This window comes from Macaca nemestrina, chromosome 7 (genome assembly GCF_043159975.1).
Source record: "Macaca nemestrina isolate mMacNem1 chromosome 7, mMacNem.hap1, whole genome shotgun sequence".
Lineage (NCBI taxonomy): Eukaryota > Metazoa > Chordata > Mammalia > Primates > Cercopithecidae > Macaca > Macaca nemestrina.
This window is the reverse complement of record NC_092131.1, coordinates 9,021,382-9,041,066: the sequence shown is the minus strand read 5'-3', so window position 1 is coordinate 9,041,066 and position 19,685 is coordinate 9,021,382. Positions and strand designations below refer to the sequence as shown.

At 42.8% G+C, this 19,685-nt stretch overlaps 1 long non-coding RNA gene across 2 annotated transcripts in view; it reads right to left on the bottom strand.

Annotated features, from left to right (window-relative positions):
* LOC112424167 (uncharacterized) overlaps nt 1-19,685 on the bottom strand; it is an 85,819-nt gene that overhangs the window by 25,946 nt on the left and 40,188 nt on the right. For both annotated transcript variants that reach the window (XR_011625328.1, XR_011625329.1), the window contains exon 2: nt 10,393-10,536. This is a non-coding gene — a long non-coding RNA (uncharacterized lncRNA). The remainder of the gene's footprint in view (nt 1-10,392; nt 10,537-19,685) is intronic.

Below are 19,685 nucleotides of genomic sequence, written 5' to 3'. Positions count from 1 at the left end.
TATTAAGGGGGAAAAAAGTGCCTGAGCAATTTAATTCATCCCCTTTAACTTCACTCCTAAAATTTTTATTTTATTTCTTAAAAAGGTAAGTTGGGTAAGCAGTGAAAATGGGATATGCACTGTCCAATTAAAAAACTAGCAACATTTTTTGGCATAGGAGAGTTGTTCCCACCATAGTTGACTCAAGGGAAAGAGATGGGGATGGAGAAACAGGCTTTTCTCCCAAAGGTCATCTGGCCACAGAAGCCAGGGACGTGCTGACTGTCCTGGTGTGGGTGTCGGACACCGGAGCTGCAAAGCAGAGCATCAAGGGCGTGTGTGCCTGCAGCCAGCTTCCTCCTTGCTCTTCAGGTTGTAAAGGTCATAAGTAATGCTGCTTTGGATCCAGGTAATCTCCTTAAGGCTTTGATGGCTATTATCTCTCATGTCTCACTACAAAACTTTTTTTTGAGGAGTAGGAGAAAAATGGAGGTTATTTATACCAACTTATAAATGGGGACCTTGACCTCCAGAGAGGTCGGAATTACCTAGAAACTGTCCATCGAATTGTGTCCAGCGTGACCTAACACCTCAAATTAACCATCCTTTTCTCCCCATCAGACTTGCCTTTATTCTCAGAGTGGGGGAGCTTTCAGCAAAGCCGATGCCATGAGCCTATCGCTTCTCCTGCTTTGCCACCTGCCTCCAAACCTGCTGCATTGATCTCCTCACCTCTAGCCTAATCGATTGCCTGACGACGTTCTCCCACTCCTTTCCAAGGCTGATGAGAAACACGGCCCTCCCTGCCTGCACACATCTTGGGCTTCCAGGGGCTGCATTCTGCATTCGCCCCTGAAAACGTGTCTTCCCTCCGGAGGAAACCCCAAGCCAAGTCTTGCTCCAATGACTCTACCTGCATCCTCGCTGGATTTGACCCTGAGACACAAAAACCAGGCTGTTTGTTCCTGGTCTTCTTGAACCTGTATGAGGAAAACAGCTTCCTAAGGATCTCCAGGCCAATGTGAGCCCTGGTGACTCAGTGTCTACCCTGGGAAATTCAAGCAAAATAGTTCTTCTCCATTTTTTTTGTTTGTGTTTGTTTTGTTGTGCTTTGTTTTTTGAGACGGAGTCTCACTCTGTCACCCAAGCTGGAGTGCAGTGGCACCATCTCCGCTCCCTGCAACTTCCGCCTCCTGGGTTCACGCCATTCTCCTGCCTCAGCCTCCCGGGTAGCTGGGACTACAGGTGCCCACCACTGCGCCCGGCTAATTTTTTGTATTTTTAGTAGAAACTAAGTTTCACCCTGTTAGCCAGACTGGTCTCGATCTCCTGACCTGGTGATCTGCCCACCTTGGCCTCCCAAAGTGCTGGGATTACAGGTGTGAGCCACTGTGCCCAGCCTCTCCTGCATTTTATAATGAAACCACCCCTTGCACTGTTCTTATCTACCTGGGAGTTATCTATGATTGAGGATCAGATACATTTTATGATGTTGATTATTTCTTCCAAACGAGAGTAGGTAGAGGAAAAAAGAAAAGTTAAGGAATTTGACATTTGACTCATTGTACAGATGGATTGTATGGCAGGCAGTCACACCCCGCTTCAAGGACAACCCACTGGCCTGATAGCTGTGCAGCCATCTGACCATAAGGAATCTATGGAGAATCCTGTGGATTTTCCTTCCAGATTTGGCCTGAGTCAGTTTCCTCCGCAGGGCTTTACCAAAAGTCATTGAAGCTGCCACAGGCTGAACCCTTGTCTATTCGGATCTGGCTTGGGTGAACAGGGAGAGATTTATTTTTATTTTTCCTCAAGGGAAAAGGAGGGGTGCGGGGAGGGAAAGAGGAGGATGGGCTTGTTGGCATGTTTGAGTCCCATAAATACCAATTCATCAAAGGTTAGAAAATAATTCGTTTTCCGTGGAGATACTGCAGGCTTCTTGCCCAGTGTTCAGATAAACATTTATTTAGGCAGATAGTTTATGAATTATACAGTGTTTTTTAAAAATGGGGTGGTGGGGAAAAATTATAACATTCTGAAGTGCTTCCTTTGGTTCCATCAGAACCAAACAAAGGATTCCTCTGAAGGAGGCAGGTATTCCTGCAGTGGAGCTGCCCCTACCTCCACAGCCACTCGTGGCCACCCATGGCCTGCACAGTGAAGGTCAAGGACTCTTGGACTCACAAAATAGCAGGGCTGAAATGGGCTGTTTCAAGAGCTATGGACCTTCCTCCTAGAAAAATGAGTATATGCTTACACATCCAACAAGTTTTCCATAATTCCCAGTGTGCACAGGCTACTAGACGCCCTCCAGGAACATCCTAAGAGTCCTTGCACTCCAGTTAAAGGGTCCTGCTTCATCTCAAATGACTTATCTGGTAGATGTGGAGATCAGGAGCTAAGCCCAGAAAAAGGCAATTCAAATTGTAAGTCCACAGGCAGCCAGAGCAGATGTAGGATGGAGCCTTTCTTATTCCTGATCCTCTTCCACCAAGAAAACAAAGCAAATCCAAATCCACAGGTGGAGGTCTAACTGGTGGAGGTGGGGGTCAAAGTTAGGCCTGAAAGAGAGTCACTCAGGGGTTGGTAATTGAGAATCTGCACCCTGGAGGGACTCAGTGCTTGTGATGAGTCTAGAGACACCTTTGCATCCTCAGTGCACAATGCAACACCTACTGTTATCATTTGGGGAATATTAGCTCAATTAACTCAATAACATAAGCTAATTTCTGCTCCATGCCAGAAGCTGAGGACACAAACATGAATAAGAAACAATCTGGTAAAGAAGTCAGATAAAAAGAAAGGAAAAAACTAAATAAATGAGATCTTTATGGTTTGTTATGAAAGAGGTTTAATAGAAGACACGACAGTAAAGAGGAAGGAATAATTTTTTCTGCTGAAGGTGACAAAAAGAACAGCCTCATTTAGGAAATAAGATTTGACTCAGGTCTCGAAATACAAGTAAAAGAAAGGTCATCAGGTTGATTAGGGTCCATAACCAATTTAAATAATGAGAAGAAACGAAGAAAAATAAATAAACAGAAGGGAGGAAGAAAGGAAGAGAAGGAGATAAGAAGAGAAAGGGAGATTAGGAAGAAGTACCCAGTTAGGAAGATAGAAATTAATCCAGGTGCTTCAACTGGAGGGTGTCAGATACTGGGAATTGGTTACACAGGGCCACGGAATTTCTGAGGAGCCAAATAAGAGAATAGTGAGAGAATATAGGAAGTAGTAACAGCTGGAAGCCACTGGCACCAAGAGAGGAGATGGTGTTATCAGAACCCAGGAGCAGAGGCCATCTAGTGGGAGCTAGAGCCACAGGAGACACTTCCCAGTAGGAGCTGGAAACACAGAGAGACACAAGCGCTGTTGGGAATGACACTGGGGAGCAGGGGAAGCACACAGACTTTTCCTTCCCCTACCCTCTGACCTTCTGGCAACGTCTCCCAATAGTCAGCCCCACTCGGAACCTGGAGGAGAGTCGGGTGGAGTAAATGCAGTGCCTCATGTTGTAGATGAAGATGCTGAGACTCGGAGCCATTAAGCCACCTGCCAAAGATCATGAACACAGCTCGTCCTACAGTGGTGCACACAGGACACAAGCAGGCCTCTCTTCCCCAGAGACTTTGCCCTTAACCTTTTCACAACACCACCTCCCAATCTTTAGCCTTCACTAAATATTTTGTTCATTTAACTTCCAAAAAAATGCTTCCTATTTCTATTTTTCAAATTAGATTTATTTCTCAAACTTAACTTACCAGGGTCTTTGTTCTAATCCCAGATTCTATCAACTGGCAATTACTTGCTTTCAGGAGGTACAGCAAAATTTAATCTTTTGATAAAAAAATTTAAAACAACTATTATTTGTGATGCTTTTTTCAGATAACTGAGTGAAAATCAGTTTTATCTTAAGTAACAGTTTTTATCGTATTATGAAAAGTGTATTTCTGGCACTAAAAGCAAAGATCTTATTAGACCTCAGGATTGGTGATCTTTGGGAAACATTTAAGGATCATGAGCCCAGATTGCAAACGTAGGACCTCATGCTAATCTGAGATCCTTTCTATTGACAAGAGTTTAGTCATCGCCAGCACCAGAAATCCAGACTGTTCCAAGCCCCTTGGGCAAAATAGGTGCCTCTGTTACAGGAGATTTGTGCTTTAAGGTTTCATCTTGGTCATTACTGCTGCTGCAGATGATTTAAATATTTTAATGAATGATGTTATTGTCTCCATGCCTGGGGGTCTTTTCAGCAGAGGTCGCAATTTGAAGGAGGAAAAAAATACAGAAAAATAGCTCTAAATAAGTCAGTGATGATGGATGACTCACTTTGGTTGTGTAGCAAAACCTAGGCTAGAATGTCACCATGCACGAGGCTCACATGCTAGGGAAGGATATCCCAGTCTTGGAGGGGAGGGGGAGTGAGGCACAGAAATGAGTCATTGGAGGAACTAGGGCCATCTTCCAAGAGCATCTTCACCAGACTGAGCCAAAACTAAGGGCATGGGGCAGGTAAAGTGTTAAGAATAAGTACAGGGGATTAGCATCATGTATAAAGTTACCATAAACATGAGGCTTCAGGGGCAAGAGAAAATGATCACAGTGTTGATAGTTAGATCAAATAGCTTGGGAGGGTTTGTCTATTATTCCACTCGAAGAGAATATGTCCCAAGGTGTGCATGACTTGGACGTTGTGGCTTCTTTTACTAAATAGGTCCCAGTTCCAACACATGTGAACATCTTACCAAGGAGGGTGTGATTCTGGTGCTTATCAATGGGCATTTCTCATGCAACATGGATCCAAAACCATGGCCTCGTTCTGCCTCTGATCGTCTACCAAAGAAACAGTAGAATGTTCCACCACTGGAGAAAACTAGAGGGGATAAGGTGAGAGATGACTCATCAGCCCCAACATGGTGGCCTCCACACAGATTTCAAGAGGTCATTGCCTTGCTCAACCTTCACTTTCCATGGTGGCTTTGGACCCCACCCCTGTAAGTGGTATGCATGATGGCCAATATTGACAGGGATCACAATGGTCACTACGGTCATTTGTTCACTTAGTTATGCATTCAGCAAGTATTTATTGAGCATAATCTCTGTTGCAGGCAGTGACCCAGAGATGCTGAGATGCAGTGAAGATTGGACAGTCAGGGGCTTTGTCCGCTTAGCACTTGCATTCTGATGAGGGAGACAGACACTAAACCAGAACACAAATCAATAAGTATTGTAATTCTAGGTAGTGATCAGAGTCATGGAAAATGAGGAAGCACCTTGAGGAGATTAGGGTATGGATGTAGTTTTGGATATTAGGGACAGGGGGCCAATGAGGGTAAGCAGGCACCAAGATGATGTGAAGAGGGAAGTCATGCACAGTTCCAAGGAAAGAGAACTCCAGAAAAAGGAGCATCAGATGGAAGGAGGTGGTCACGTTTGAGGAGTAACTCACAGGACTCCTCACTGCTCAGTGTGATCCTCCCAGAGAAACAATGGGTTGGCAGGGAGATGTGATTAACTCCATTTTATAGATCCAGAACCTGGGACTCATGAAGTCCCTGCCCAGGGTGTGGCCAAGCCTAGCAGACAAAGCAGGTGTGGATGTGGCCAGGGAAGGCATTTCTGGATAGAACCCAAGGATAGAGCTTTTAAAAATGCAATTGAACAGAGGCGAGGCCAGAGAACTAGAATCCATAGTCAGCCAAGGGTCAGGCTATGGGCATGGACACGGACGCTAAGACCCCAGATTGAAGGCACTTATCAAATATCAGTCCGTGCTAGGGAGTCTCTGTGTGGCAACGCAGATTTTTCAAGAGCTTCTAGGAACCCGGTTTTCTGAGATTTTTATCTTGCTTACTTCTAAATCTATGTGCAACAGCTTATGGTTAGATGCACGTGCAAAGAAATTGTTAAAATTGTGCTTAAAAAGAATAATCAGAGGTCATCTGGAATGAGGGAAAAGATAAATCCATTGAGGCTCTTGTTTAAAACGGCTGCCACAGTTGAACCTTGGGTGGAGTCCATGGCAGCCGAGGCCAGGGTTGTCTTGTGGAATTGCTGGATGGGAGATAATAAGAATGTTTCCTGGGAGATATTGTCCAGCTCTAAGTTTATTTTTTGGATCCTCACATAAAAGATTCCTTTCTTGACAGCATTTTTATGGCCAAACCCAGGTCAGCTTCTACCGGGGAGATATGACAGATACTGTGTGCAGTTGTCAACTGCCAGTTTGGGTAATTCCAGGGTGTGGGTAGGATACCGGCCAGCTTCTGAGCCCCACCTGTGTCAGAGTGCTGCCTTTTTGTTAGCCTTCAGTTCTCCCCTAAACAATTCCCAGAGCATAGCCAGACAGGGCGGCTGCTCCCCACTGCCGTAGAGTCCTTGGGCTTGCTGTGGCCAGTGTAGACAGGGAAAGCTCAGGAGCGGACAAAAGAGGCATCAGCTGCCGCCCACACCCTTCACATTGCCACAGAGATTCCCTGCCTTGAGGATCTGGTCTTGAACAAAGCAAGCAGTGCGAGCCCATCGTAATTAAAGTTTTCAAGATTTCTGCTTCAGTTGTTTTACTCAAAAAGCATAATCTCTTGGAGGTTAAGATGATGAAACCTGGTATTTACAGAAGCTAAATGGCCTCAATCCTGGGCCTTAGTGGGGCTGCCTGGGAGGAGGCAGGCAAGGGAGACAGCCAGGGAAGCACAGGAAATGCTTTCCGCTCTGAGAGGGTTCTTGCCGGCGGCCTTCCGCAGCTCACAGGAGCCTTGGGATTTCCGTTCCACCACTCTCTGCCCCAGCCACGGCGCCGCCATATTCCCTCCCAGGCTAATCCAGAACGTGATCCAGTGAAAAGGTTTGGAAATCCCACCTGCCTTTTCAGGCATCCGAGGTGCTCAAGGAACTCTATGCTTCTCAGGGCCTTTCACCAGGAATATGTGTCTACATTCACATAGTCACTTCGTGTCTAGGGAAAACATGTGTCATCAGCCCACTGAGATGCATATGTTCTCATCAGAACAAATAGGGAGAGTCAGGAAAATCACACACCTGTAAAAACCATTGTGATTAGATGCAGGGGTACTCAGACCAACGCAATTCAGTTCAATAAACGTCAGTTGGTTTGAGTCTCATCTATGCAGAAAACTCTCCACTGGACTTTATGCCAAGCTCTAGTAACAAGAACAACCGACAACTCCTGGGAAGTTACAATTTAATAAACCTTTCACGACCATTGTCTCATTCATTTATGCTACAAGCCTGTGAGGTCTTAATTATTAATGTCATTTGACAGAGGCCAATGAGGATCAGAGACATCAAGCCACTTTCTCAGGGTCACACAGTTACTAAAGCAGTAGAAATTGGGCTTGAACCTAAGGTTTCAGGTTTTTGATTCTGTGTTCCTTCCTCTACATTGGATTTCTGGTACAGATACAGGTACTTCAGGAAATTGAAAGATGAATACCTTGTTTAAATAGAATGGAAACAATTTGCATTGACTCAGACCAGTCTGTCCTGGTCTCCTACAGTGCATTTGCCACCAGGGTTGTAACTCTCAACATTGACAAACAAAAAGACCAGTGTTGACAAGATCACAAACACACACATGCACAGTGATTTATCTATGCTAAACACTTCACACACATCACTTATTTAGCCTATACACAATCTTACAAAGCAAATACTTACATCATCTCCACTTTACAGAAGCTAAAAGAAATGAAGTAACTTACATGTTGGTCACATAACCTGGGAGGACCCAAGAGCCGGAACCCTGATTGATCTCTCTCCAGAGTTCTAGCCATGATGCCACTCATATCTAGAGCCAAAGTATGGTAATATGGAAACTTTGGCTAAAAGTATGGTAGACTAGAGTCAAAGTATGGTAACAAGGTAGCTTAAAACAACAGAAACTTACTCTCACAGTTCCGAAGTCTAGAAGTCAGATGTGAAGGTGTTGGCAGGGATATGCTCCCTTGAAGCTTCTAGGGGAGGATCCTTCCTGGCCTCCTCAAGCTCTGGTAGCTTCAGCCATTCCTTGGCTTGTGGCTGCATCACTTCAGTCTCTGAACTGCCTTCTTTTTGTGTCTCTGTCTCTGTCTCTCCTCTTTTTATGACGGCACCGATCAGATTAAATTAGGATCTCCTTTAATTCACTATGATTCCTCTTAACTTGATTATATCTGTAAGGACCCTAATTTCAAAGAAGAGCACCTTCACAGGTACCAAGGGTTAGGATTTTAAGGTATCTTTCTTGGGGACACAATGCAACCTATACAATATCCACTGTAGTCACCCCGTCCCACCCTCATGCCAGGCTCCCTCTCTCTCATTTAAAATGAAAGTCATCTCCCAGTTGACAATTATAAAGTGTTCAAAGGTTATAGAAGGGCAAGTTGATCCTCAGGCAAAGGAAGGGATCCCAGAATGTCAGAGCTCCAATCTGAACCGGTTCCCTTACTCCAATCCACCAATCCTCATGCTTTCTTTTTTTTTTTTTTTTTTTTTTGAGACAGAGTCTCACTCTGTTGCCCAGGTCGGAGTGCAATGGTGTGATCTCAGCTCACTGCAACCTCTGTCTCCTGGGTTCAAGCGAGTCTCCCACCTCAGCCTCCTAAGTAGCTGGGATTATAGGCATCTGCCATAATTCCCAGTTAATTTTTGTATTATTTATAGAGATGGTGTTTCACCATGTTAGACAGGCTGGTCGCGAACTCCTAACCTCAGATGATCCACCCACCTCAGCCTCCCTAAGTGCTGAGATTACAGGCATGAGCCACAGCACCTAGCCTTTTTTTTTTTTTTTTTTTTCAGAACTTGATGAGTTTCCCCCTCTAAACAGGATGTACTGATGAGAAATGGAATTGGCCATGGCTAAGTCTTTGCTAAACCAGACTTTCGAAGCTTCCATCTTTAAGAAATTGAGGAAATATTTATTGTGTGAGCTGGTGAGAAAAGAAAAATCTACATTTTCTCTGCACACATAACTTCCATGGTCCTAAAAATGATTAAGTCTTGCATCCAACGTCTTTTGTGATTAACAGAGTTGTCTTTCATTGTAAATGTTGCTGTTTGTCTTGCCTGAGATTATATTAGTTCGAGTTATCATATGAAAAGCCAATATCCTGATACAAATGTTGAGGAAAGTGCTTGCTTTATCCCCTTCATGGCTATTTAAGTATCTAGCAGTGATAAGATTATACGAAATCTCAGAGTGTGTACGGCCCAAATGATATTAATATTCAGAAGTAACCCTGAGCTTCAAGTCACTCAAAATCTACACTGCCCAGGCAGAGGCCTGGATTTCCAAAATAAATTACTTATAAAACATAGTGTCTCAATGAAATATTCAAGTTTAAACCCAGTTTGTATTCCCAGTTTTAAATACAGACACAAAGTTATGCCACAGCTTCTGAGGCCATATCTAAAAGTGAGCAGGCGCATTGAATCAATCAGCTGGAGGCAGCAGAGAGAAAAATAATCCCTCCGGTCAAAGTGAACTGCAGAAATCCATACATAAAAACCAGAGCTACAGAAAATCTCAGTTATACAGGGAAGTTTGTACATGTGCATTTTAAGACTTCACTTCCTTTCCCCCCAGCTTGGAGATTTAAGGGTCCTGTATTAATAGGCAAATATGTATGAACTTGACTTTCACCACAAACCTGTCTACAATTGCACCTGAATGTCTGTAGTTTTTAACCAGAGTTACATTTGGAATCAGAAAATTGTTTGCAGAGCAAGAGAAGAATAAAAAAATGTCGTTGTCTCAGGATTAGCGGTGTACCTGAGCAGGAAGAAGAGGAGGAAAAAGCCAGTTTCCATAAGCTCTCCTCCCTCTCTCTCGGGCAGCCTCCCATCTCTCTGTGCCTGGTGACCTGTTTGGCCACTGGGGAAATGGGAGATAAGAGAGTCTTGCTCAAGATCATAGTGTCCCAGTGCTTTCCCAACCCATTTTCAGGTTGTTTCTTTCTGGAAGATTCCATTCCTCCAAATCTGCATGGCTCCCTCCCATGGGAATCTCATTCTCTTTTAGCACAGATAACTCCTGGACATAAGCTATAGACTGCTGTACCCTCGACTGTCCAAGGTCAACTTTCCACTTCCAGCAGAATGAACCCAGCTTACCACGCAGCATCTGAGCCTCAGTTTTCCCACTTTAAAATGAGCTTTGCAAACCCCACCCTCAGACTGCACCAAAGCAATATGCAAATATAAATACTGATTTTTATAAATTGCTATAATTGGAATCACTTTCATATTACCAAAACAACTTATGAAACAATCTGCTTCATATTTTCTCTTCATTTGCTAATCAACATCAACAGCTATGGCCTCCCTACATATTAGGCACCATTTGCCCCACTATTTTTTTCTGTTTTATTTTCCCTTTGATTTTCTCTTTCTTGTTTTCTGTTTACTTACTGCCTCTTTGTTCTTCTGTTTCCATGTTGGAATCAATGGTCTTCTAATTTCCAGCTCAAGTCTAGAAGTCCCAGGGCTTTCTGTTCTCTGACATTCTGATCCATGAGGCAGTTTAGGCAGGAGGAGCCAGATCCCAGGCTCAGACTAGGGAAGAAGCATTGGATGTCTTAGGGAGGGAGAGGAGAGAGTGGGGGTGGGAGGTGAAGGAAAAGGAAGGGCTGGTCAAGGCCGGGCGCGGTGGCTCAAGCCTGTAATCCCAGCACTTTGGGAGGCCGAGACGGGCGGATCACGAGGTCAGGAGATCGAGACCATCCTGGCTAACACAGTGAAACCCCGTCTCTACTAAAAAATACAAAAAACTAGCCGGGCGAGGTGGCGGGCGCCTGTAGTCCCAGCTACTCGGGAGGCTGAGGCAGGAGAATGGCGTAAACCCGGGGGGCGGAGCTTGCAGTGAGCTGAGATCCGGCCACTGCACTCCAGCCTGGGCGACAGAGCGAGACTCCGTCTCAAAAAAAAAAAAAAAAAAAAAAAGGAAGGGCTGGTCAAGCAGCTTGTTATGCATCCCCCAACTTCCCACTCTCTCAGTTCCCAACCCTCCAGACATTCCAAGGCAAGCAGGTCATACGCCATCTTTCTAGACAGCATGTGCTGTGGATACTGCCGAGGTCAAGGGTATGCCCACCAGTCACACCATCCCCAGCCCAATCCCAATCCAGTTCTCACCCACCCCTAGGAGAGCCCCTCCCTTTCGTAAACTCTATTTACAATTTCTTCAACCAAGACCCAGGTTTTCAGGCTGCAATATAGAAAATGAGACGTCTGGCCGGTGGTGGTTGTTCATGCCTGTAACCACAGCACTTTGGGAGGCCGAGGTGGGAGGATCACTTGAGCTCAGGAGTTCAAGACCAGCCTGGGCAATATAGGGACACCTCGTCTCTACAGAAATAAAATAATTAGCCAAGCATGCTGGTGGGCACCTGTAGTCTCAGGTATGCAAGAGGCTGAGGCAGGGGGGATCGCTTGAGCCTGGGAGGTAGAGGCTACAGTGAGCTGTGATCGTGCCACTACAATCCAGCCTGGCTGACAGAGAGAGACCCTGTCTCAAAAATAAATAAATAAATACAAAAAGGAGATGTCTGAAGCAAAATTCTACACTAGAGGAGGCAAGTCAATGGAGTCCAGCACAGAGTACAGGCAGATGAGCTACAGCCATGTGAGGGTTTCGACTCAAGGATGGGATCCAACCACACTCCTGCCACCCTTCACGCTCATAACAGTTCCCCCGTTGCATAGAGGATGCCTCCCCAGCCCTCAGCCCACAAGCTCCTGCACTTCCCTGAGTCTCTGCTCCGTTCATCCTTGCCCCCAGGCTTCACACTCTCTAAACCACATTAGGTTCTCCAGAGTGGCTGTACTTCCTGGGTAAACAGCTCTTGATCTCCATCTCCTCTTAATTACTGCTTGGTCCTCCATCAGCTGTGACAGCCCTACCCCTGATCCTAAAAGACTGTCTTGACTGCAGACACGCACATATACACACACACCTTTATACATTGAAAAGAGTACAGACCCCTTAACTACTGTGAATGCATCTGTGAATGTGCAGTGAGTGTATTTATGTCTCTGAATGTGGCTGTGTGTGTACATCTATACGTCCGAGAAAGGGCAGGGAGAGAAAAGAGAGATCTAATAATTTATTTTGAACTTGATCCTAAGGAACAGCCGTGTCTATTTTAACACCTCAGATTCGCTAGCACATTTATATGTTTTAGGGTCTCAACAGATATTGAAGGAATGAATGACTTGCCTCCACAGTCCGTACCTTCAATAAGAAGATACCTCTTCTGAATTCCCACAGCATCTTCTTCTCACCTCTACCCTATGGGCTAGCAAATTTGTCTGGCCATCTGCTCCCACGCCTGTCTCCCTCCCTAGACTGTGAGTGCTTTGAGAACAGGACTATATCTCATTTGTTTCTTCTGTCTACAGCATCCATCCCAGAGCCAGGCATAAAAGAGAAGCTCAAAATACAGATGCTCCTCAGCCTACAATGAGGTTATGCCCAGATAAGGCCATGATACTTTGAAATATATCATGAGCTGAAAATGCATTTAGTACACTTAACGTACTGAGTTTCATAGTTTAGCCTAGCCCACCTTAAGTGAGCTCAGAACACTTAACATAACCTACAGGTGGGCAAAATAACCTAAAACAAAGCCAATTTTATAGTAATGGATTTTGCAGGGGTTGGGGGTTGTTTTGTTTGTTTATTTTGGTTTTTTGTTTGTTTGTTTTTTGAGAGAGGATCCTACACTATTGCCCAATCTGGAGTGCAGTGGTGCAATTTTGTCTCATTGCAGCCTTGACCTGCCTGAACTCAGGTGATCCTCCCACACCAGCCTCCCAAGCAGCTGGGATTACAGGCATGGCCACCACTCCCAGCAAATTTTTGCATTTCTTGTAGAGACGGGGTCTTGCCATGTTACCTAGGGTGGTCTCAAACTCCTGGGCTCAAGTGATCTGCCCACCTCAGCTTCCCAAAATGCTGGCATTATAGGCACGAGCCACCACACCCAGGCCAAAAGTAATAATATATTTTATATTTACATATATTTATAATATAATATGATATAACATATAATAATGTTGTTATAAAGAATTATGAATCAAAACTCAAAGTACAGTTTCTATTGAACAGTTTCTATTTTGACTTAAGTCATAAATCCCAACTGCACCCATGGTGAGTCGGGGACCATCTGTAGTTACTGATGAATGAGCACACATGTGTACAAGGCCCCAGCAATGGGCATTTGCTCTAAGAGCCCATAAAAGTCCTTCTTGTTAAAATACCTCGTTCCAGTTTGTCACCCATTCTGGGGCAAGGAGTCTTCCCAGTCCCTCCCCACTGCATCCGTATTCTGAAGATGGGTCCAATCAGCCGGGGCGTAGGCAGATATGACCAAGCCAGCAGGAGCTGGAGATAAAGCATGCCTCCGAGGGCACCTGTGAGGGATGAGGTGAGTGGAGTCCTGCCGCTGCCCTCCTGAGCGATTTTTTATCTCCAAATATAATGTAATGAGATGTGATAATCAACACACCACATGGGGAAACAAATCATTCCTTCTCCCAACTGCTGTCTTGCTCACACTGGCTGCTATAAAAGCATGAAACAAACGTAACCTTTTCAACCAAACCACATTTTAAAAACTAAGTGGATACTTTTTAAAAATGTTAAATGATGCTAACCAAAGAATATTAGCATTTTTCTCAAAATAGCCAACAGCAGCTGCTTAATAGCCTTCAGGTATATTTGGGGAAATAAAAGAAAGAAAGAAAGAAAAGAAAATGCAGAAGGAAAGGTGCTTTCACCATCAGTCCTAAAAAAAAAAGTCCTATTTTAAGTTCCTTTCTTGGTTGGAATTGGACTATTTTGCTTTCAGTTTTATTAATATTAAAAAAATAATAATCAGACCAGTCCTCATCTTCTTTTTCTCTGAAGTCTCCAAGTGTCTTTTAGGCCAAGTACACAGGATAACAGGTCATAACAATTTTTGCAAATACAGTCCAAGTATTTGGACCAAATGGGGGGAAAATAAATCAAAAGTATGGAGGATGGGAAAACAAACAGGGCTCTTGCCACACTAGGGTGTTAGCATTATTTATTTAACCGCAACGCCCCCACTGAGAGCAGCTCCATTTTCAAAGTCTTTCCAATGAGCAAGAAGACAATTTATTTTGGCAAATTTTATCATAAAATAGCCCTACATCCTTTAGCCTTCTGCCTACTACAACCAGAACACAATTGGATCCACTGTTCATTGCCCCGGTCTTAAAGGGAACAAAGAAAGCATCCACACTGAATTTGGATAAGGAAGTAGGCTCAAGTGATGATTTCAAGATCACACAAAGTGAAGATCTTCTGGTTTAGGGCTTTGCCACTGCAGCAGCATCTGTTACTATCAAGGGTTTTTTTCAGAAATGAAGTTCCCACGTACACTTGAGTGTCAACTCGATCCCACCAAGACTGTGGGGCTCAGGGTCCACGGAGGTGTTTCCTACCTGCCCATAATGCAATATGCAGTTCAGACTGGAGATCAAAACAACTATCAGGGCCAAAGGGTGTCATCTTGAGGCTCCACAGCCCTCCTTTTATTAAAGGTAGCATACAGTTTACTCCAACAGACCCACTGCCTCTTTTTTTTTGGAGGCATCAAAATTACAGTTGCCATTTCCAAGTTGGATCTAAATATATCTATCAAAACACTCTCTGAGGTACACCAACTGGAGACTTTATGAACACAACAAGACTGCTTGCAAATGAATGAAGAATGAACCCACAGCCCAGAGTGGCTTCTCCCTGAAGGTCACCCAACGTCAACCTAACCATGAGGCAGATCATGGACTCAGAAGGATCTGATCAAAGGCCCAGTTCTTCCTCCTTGATACAAGATAATCAAGATTCTCTACGCGTGGTGCAAGTCCTGCTGTGTCTCTCTGGGAGTTGTCAATGTTCTTGTTCCACGCCCTCTGCACCTCTGTGCTGACATGCACTTATGCTTGGGTAGGACTCCTCAGTCTTTTCTGCAAAACATCTGGAATCCTTTGGATCCACCAATGTGGAAAGTTCTTTTTCAGTGCTCTGTCTTCAGTAGTTATTTCCTGGGGAGGATTCTTTCTTCATTATAGTTTACAAAAGTCAACTTGATGGCTTATGGTTAACCAAGAGATGTCTCCTCTCTGTCATGTTGATACACTTTGCCCTGCACCCTGCGCCCTGCACCTCCCCTTGCTGCTACGAAGGAAGGAAAGTCTTAGGTGCTTTCTGTGCAGAAGGGTTATTGGGGTTAATAAGAGCCATTGTCCCCTCCTATCCCTCATCCAAAACCACACAGAACATGACATGAATAGCCTGGCACTTGCTTACTGCTTCCCCCTGCCTGCCTGCTTAGTGACTTCAGTGTCCAGTTCCATACAGGCCACATATTCCAAAACCAACAACAACAACAACAACATAGGATTCAGAAGAACAAGGGTTCTTTTCCGTATCAGCTTTGTCCTGCATTTCCCCAGAAGTGTCATGGACAACCCTGCCTAGAAAGGTAAATAGAAAAAGAAGACCAGGGGTGCCCTACAGCCACAGACAGGCTGAAGCCACACACACACCCTTGCTCTTTGGAGGTCCACAACTCCAATAAGAAAGCACTGAGCCCATGACCCCAAACTGCAGTCAACCCAGGATCTCAGCTCCACATCCACTCCCTCTCCTTTTGTGCAGAAACACTTAATAAATGTCAGATTTCATGATCAGACATCATGTCACGTCCATTCAGGGTCTCTTCCCTCCTCCAACCCAAGCTAAGAAACCATCCCTGCTACCCTGTCCCACACACACGCTTCTACCACACCATGCACACTATGCCCCAGAGTGTCCCACTCATCAGCTGCCCTGTCTGTTCCCACACTGCTTTGTGAATTCCTTGTGCAATATCTCTTTCTTCTTCCTCCCCTCCCTCCCTTCTTTCATCTCTTCAATTATTCATTAACTAAAAATAGACTGCTATCCTGTGGCATGGCAGGCACTGTTTTGAGATTTGGGGGTAGAGTAGTGAAAAGGACAGATGGGCTCCACCCTCATGGAACTAATATTTTAGCAGAAGGAGAGCAGGGCATGGTAAAAAGCGATTGAGTTATGGACTCGAAAAGTAATAAATATAAATGCAATTCCTAATTCTGCAATTTACTAAAAGCAGCATTGAGGCAAATTACATAACAGCCTTCATTCTTGGGTTCCTGTTGAAGTAGAAATGATTGTACCTACTCTACAGGTTTATCACGAGAGTTAAATTGAATAATGCTTGTAAGGCAACTGACACACAGTAGGTGCTCAATAGATGTAATTATTTTTATCATGGAGCCCACTGTCTTAAACAATGGTGTCAAAATGTTTTTGGAGCCAATAAGCATGCTTTCCCTATATATGTGCATATATTTCATATTGTAAATTATAGATATGTGTAAAAATGAGCCTATATATAAATTTTTAAAGAAAGTTTAATTTTTTTCTTATGTTTTAGATAAAAACAAATATAAACAGAATCTTGAATATGTCTAAATCATTGTAGGTACCCCAATGAGCAATCACTTCACTTATAATATCATCAGTAGGAAATGTAGGCTTCAAGGTTATTGATGAGTGCAGTTTCACAGGAAAAGAAACACCTTCCAAAACTCCATGCTTTTCATCACTCTCTCAGGAGCGGCATGATGATAAAGATATTGCCCAATTCACAGAAGAGAAACTGAAATGGCTAACAAACATTTGAGATGAAGCTCAGCCTCATTAGGAATCAGGGAAACGCAAATTAAAATGATGAGATACTCTTTCTCAAACATCAGACTGGCAAATAAGAAAAAGTCTTCAAATACCAAGTACTGGCAAGGGTGCAGGAGACAGGAATTCTCAGCTATCGCTAGTGGGTTCGTCAAATAATTGGTAACATCTTTTATTAGAACAATTGTCAATTTCTACTAAAGCTAAAATTGTAAATACCATGTACCCTAGCAATTCTATTTCCAACCCTTATGTCCTAGATAAGGGCTTATTCAATTTCTTATTTTTTTTTTTTGTCATGGACCCTGTTGACAGTCTGTGGTGCTTATAAATATACATGTATGTGTAAATGTTTGTATGTGTTTGTATATGTGTGTGTGTATATATATCACATTTAAATATATATGTATACAATAAAATACACAGTATTGAAATGGAAGCCAATTGTACTGAAAACATCTATAAATGTTTAAAAAACAAATCTTTGATATTGTAACATATGTGTTACTTCTTAACCTGTTAAAATAGAGATCTTGTAACATTCACACAATTACTGTAATTTTGAAGTGCTGATGCTCCTGAATAATATTTGAGATATCTTCAACAACTGTAATGTGATCTGCAGTTGTACTTTCCATTGCTTTCAAAGCCACGGGGCTGCTAATGCTACTGAAGTTGGTTGTCTGCATTCAGAGTCAGAAGAAACATCAAATTTCAGGTAAATGTTGAAAAACATAGTTTTTTTTTTTTTCAAGCCCTGAACCCCCTAATTGTTACCCTGACCTACAGAAGCCTTCCACAAATACTCAAGAAGGCATAAACAAGATGTCCATTCCAGCACAGTTTGTGAGCATTAAAAACTGAAAATAGCCAGTGATATGAATGGATAAATAAATGTAGCATATTCATAAAATGGGATATTGCAAAGCAGGTAAAAGAGATTAAACTGTGCACATAGAACTCTCAAACATACTGCTGAGGGTATAAAGCAAGGTGCAAAACAAGCAAAAGCTCTTCCATTTGTGTATATATTAAAATATGGCACAAGACAATGCTATTTACCACTTACTATGAAAAATATGTTGTTTATGGATTTTCTTGTATTAATGCATTAAAGTGTAGACCAAAAGGATTCACAGGAAATGCCTGATAATTGTTGCCTTTGGGAAAGGAGGGAGAAATTTTAGAGCCGTGAAGGATAAAAAAGTGACTTGAACTCGTACTTATATGTATTCCAGACATAAAATGGATAATTAGATAGAGAGATAGATGGCAGATAGAGAGACAGATAGATGACAGATAAATAGATGATAGGTAAGGAATAGATAAATGATAGATAGATAATAGATGATACAGAGACAGAGACTTACAAGAGATAGATAAATGACAGATGAAAATAGATGGATGATAGATAGAGGGATAGATAGATGGATGATGGATACATAGAGAGACAGAAAGGTGGATAGAACAATACACAGATAGAGACAGATTGAAGGAGACAGATGATGAATAGGTAAATAAATAGATGACAGATAGATGATAGACAATAGATAGATGATAGATAGAAAGATAGATAGATGGCAGATAGGCAGAGATAGATATGTAATAGATAAATACATGATAGCTAGCTAGATAGATAATAGAGAGCTATATAGAGAGATGACAGACAGAGACAGAGAGAGATGATAAAGAGATAGATGACAGACAGATAGACAGAGAGATAGGGACCTAGAGAGAAAGATAACAGATAAATAGATGATTGATAGACTGATAGATACAAGGATTAAATTCTAGATGTTGGGTATATTTACCATTTCCAAAATTTGAATATTTATGTATGTGTGCATGCATTTATATGTATATATATGATATGCATATATGTATATGTATGTATATATTCCTGCTCATCAAGAGTTCCAAGAGGATCATCCCCATGGCAATATTTTCTCAATTTTAAGACTGTTCTTAAACAACTACCTAGAGCTTTTTTAAACTCCAATAACATAAGGAAGAAAAGAAAATATAGATGCATAAAATGTATTGCTTTGATATCCAGTTTTTCCATAATCTTAACATAATTTTTAGAATAATATTATAAGCCAGAATTATTAGCAACAATACTTAGTAAGGTTCATTTTTATAACTCCATGATAAATTAGTTGCTCTTTTAATAAACATTGTTGCAATATGGAGAGATGTAAATATACAAGTCAGAAAGAAAATAAAACACCTCAGTATTTAGTAATACATCAGAAAAGCAGGTTTGAGTTTTACTGAGAATGTATTTGTAATGTTGCAGATGGCGTAAACCTTGGGAAATGGCCTGGGGAGTCCCCTGGTCTATCACAGCCATGGTGCCAGGCAGTGCCTCGCTTTGAATTGTTCTCATTACTTTGCTTCAAAGTAAAATTTGGTGCCTGCTGTTGCAAAGGTTTATCATAAATATCTCAAAAACCACACAAAGATAATGCAGGTGAGGAATAAATCTTTGGAATAAAACAATATGGGGAGATTATGAAAAAGTTATTTCCAGTCACAAAAAAAAGTCAACCCAAATAGAGAGAGCAGGGTCTGGGTGGAGCTGACCAGGGCATCAATGCTGCTGGTTTTAGAACATTCCGGCAGGCTCCAGCACTGTGACTGTGACCCTCTGTGTCAGTCTGCTGCAATGCACAGCCTCCCAAAATCCCAGTGTCAGAGAGGACCTTAAATAACACATTATCTACACGCCTCCAATACTGGGATGAAATCAACAATGATGATAATGATGATGACAACTAAAGACTGTAATGTGCCAGTCACTGTTGAAGCACCTTCCATTTTTTAAATAGTCTGGCCAAGATACCTCTGAGTCACTGCTTGCATATCTCCAATGATGGGGAGCTCATCACCTACTGGCAAAGTTCATTTTATCTTTGGAGAACTCTGGCTGGACAGCTTTATGTCCAGCTGAAAACAGTGT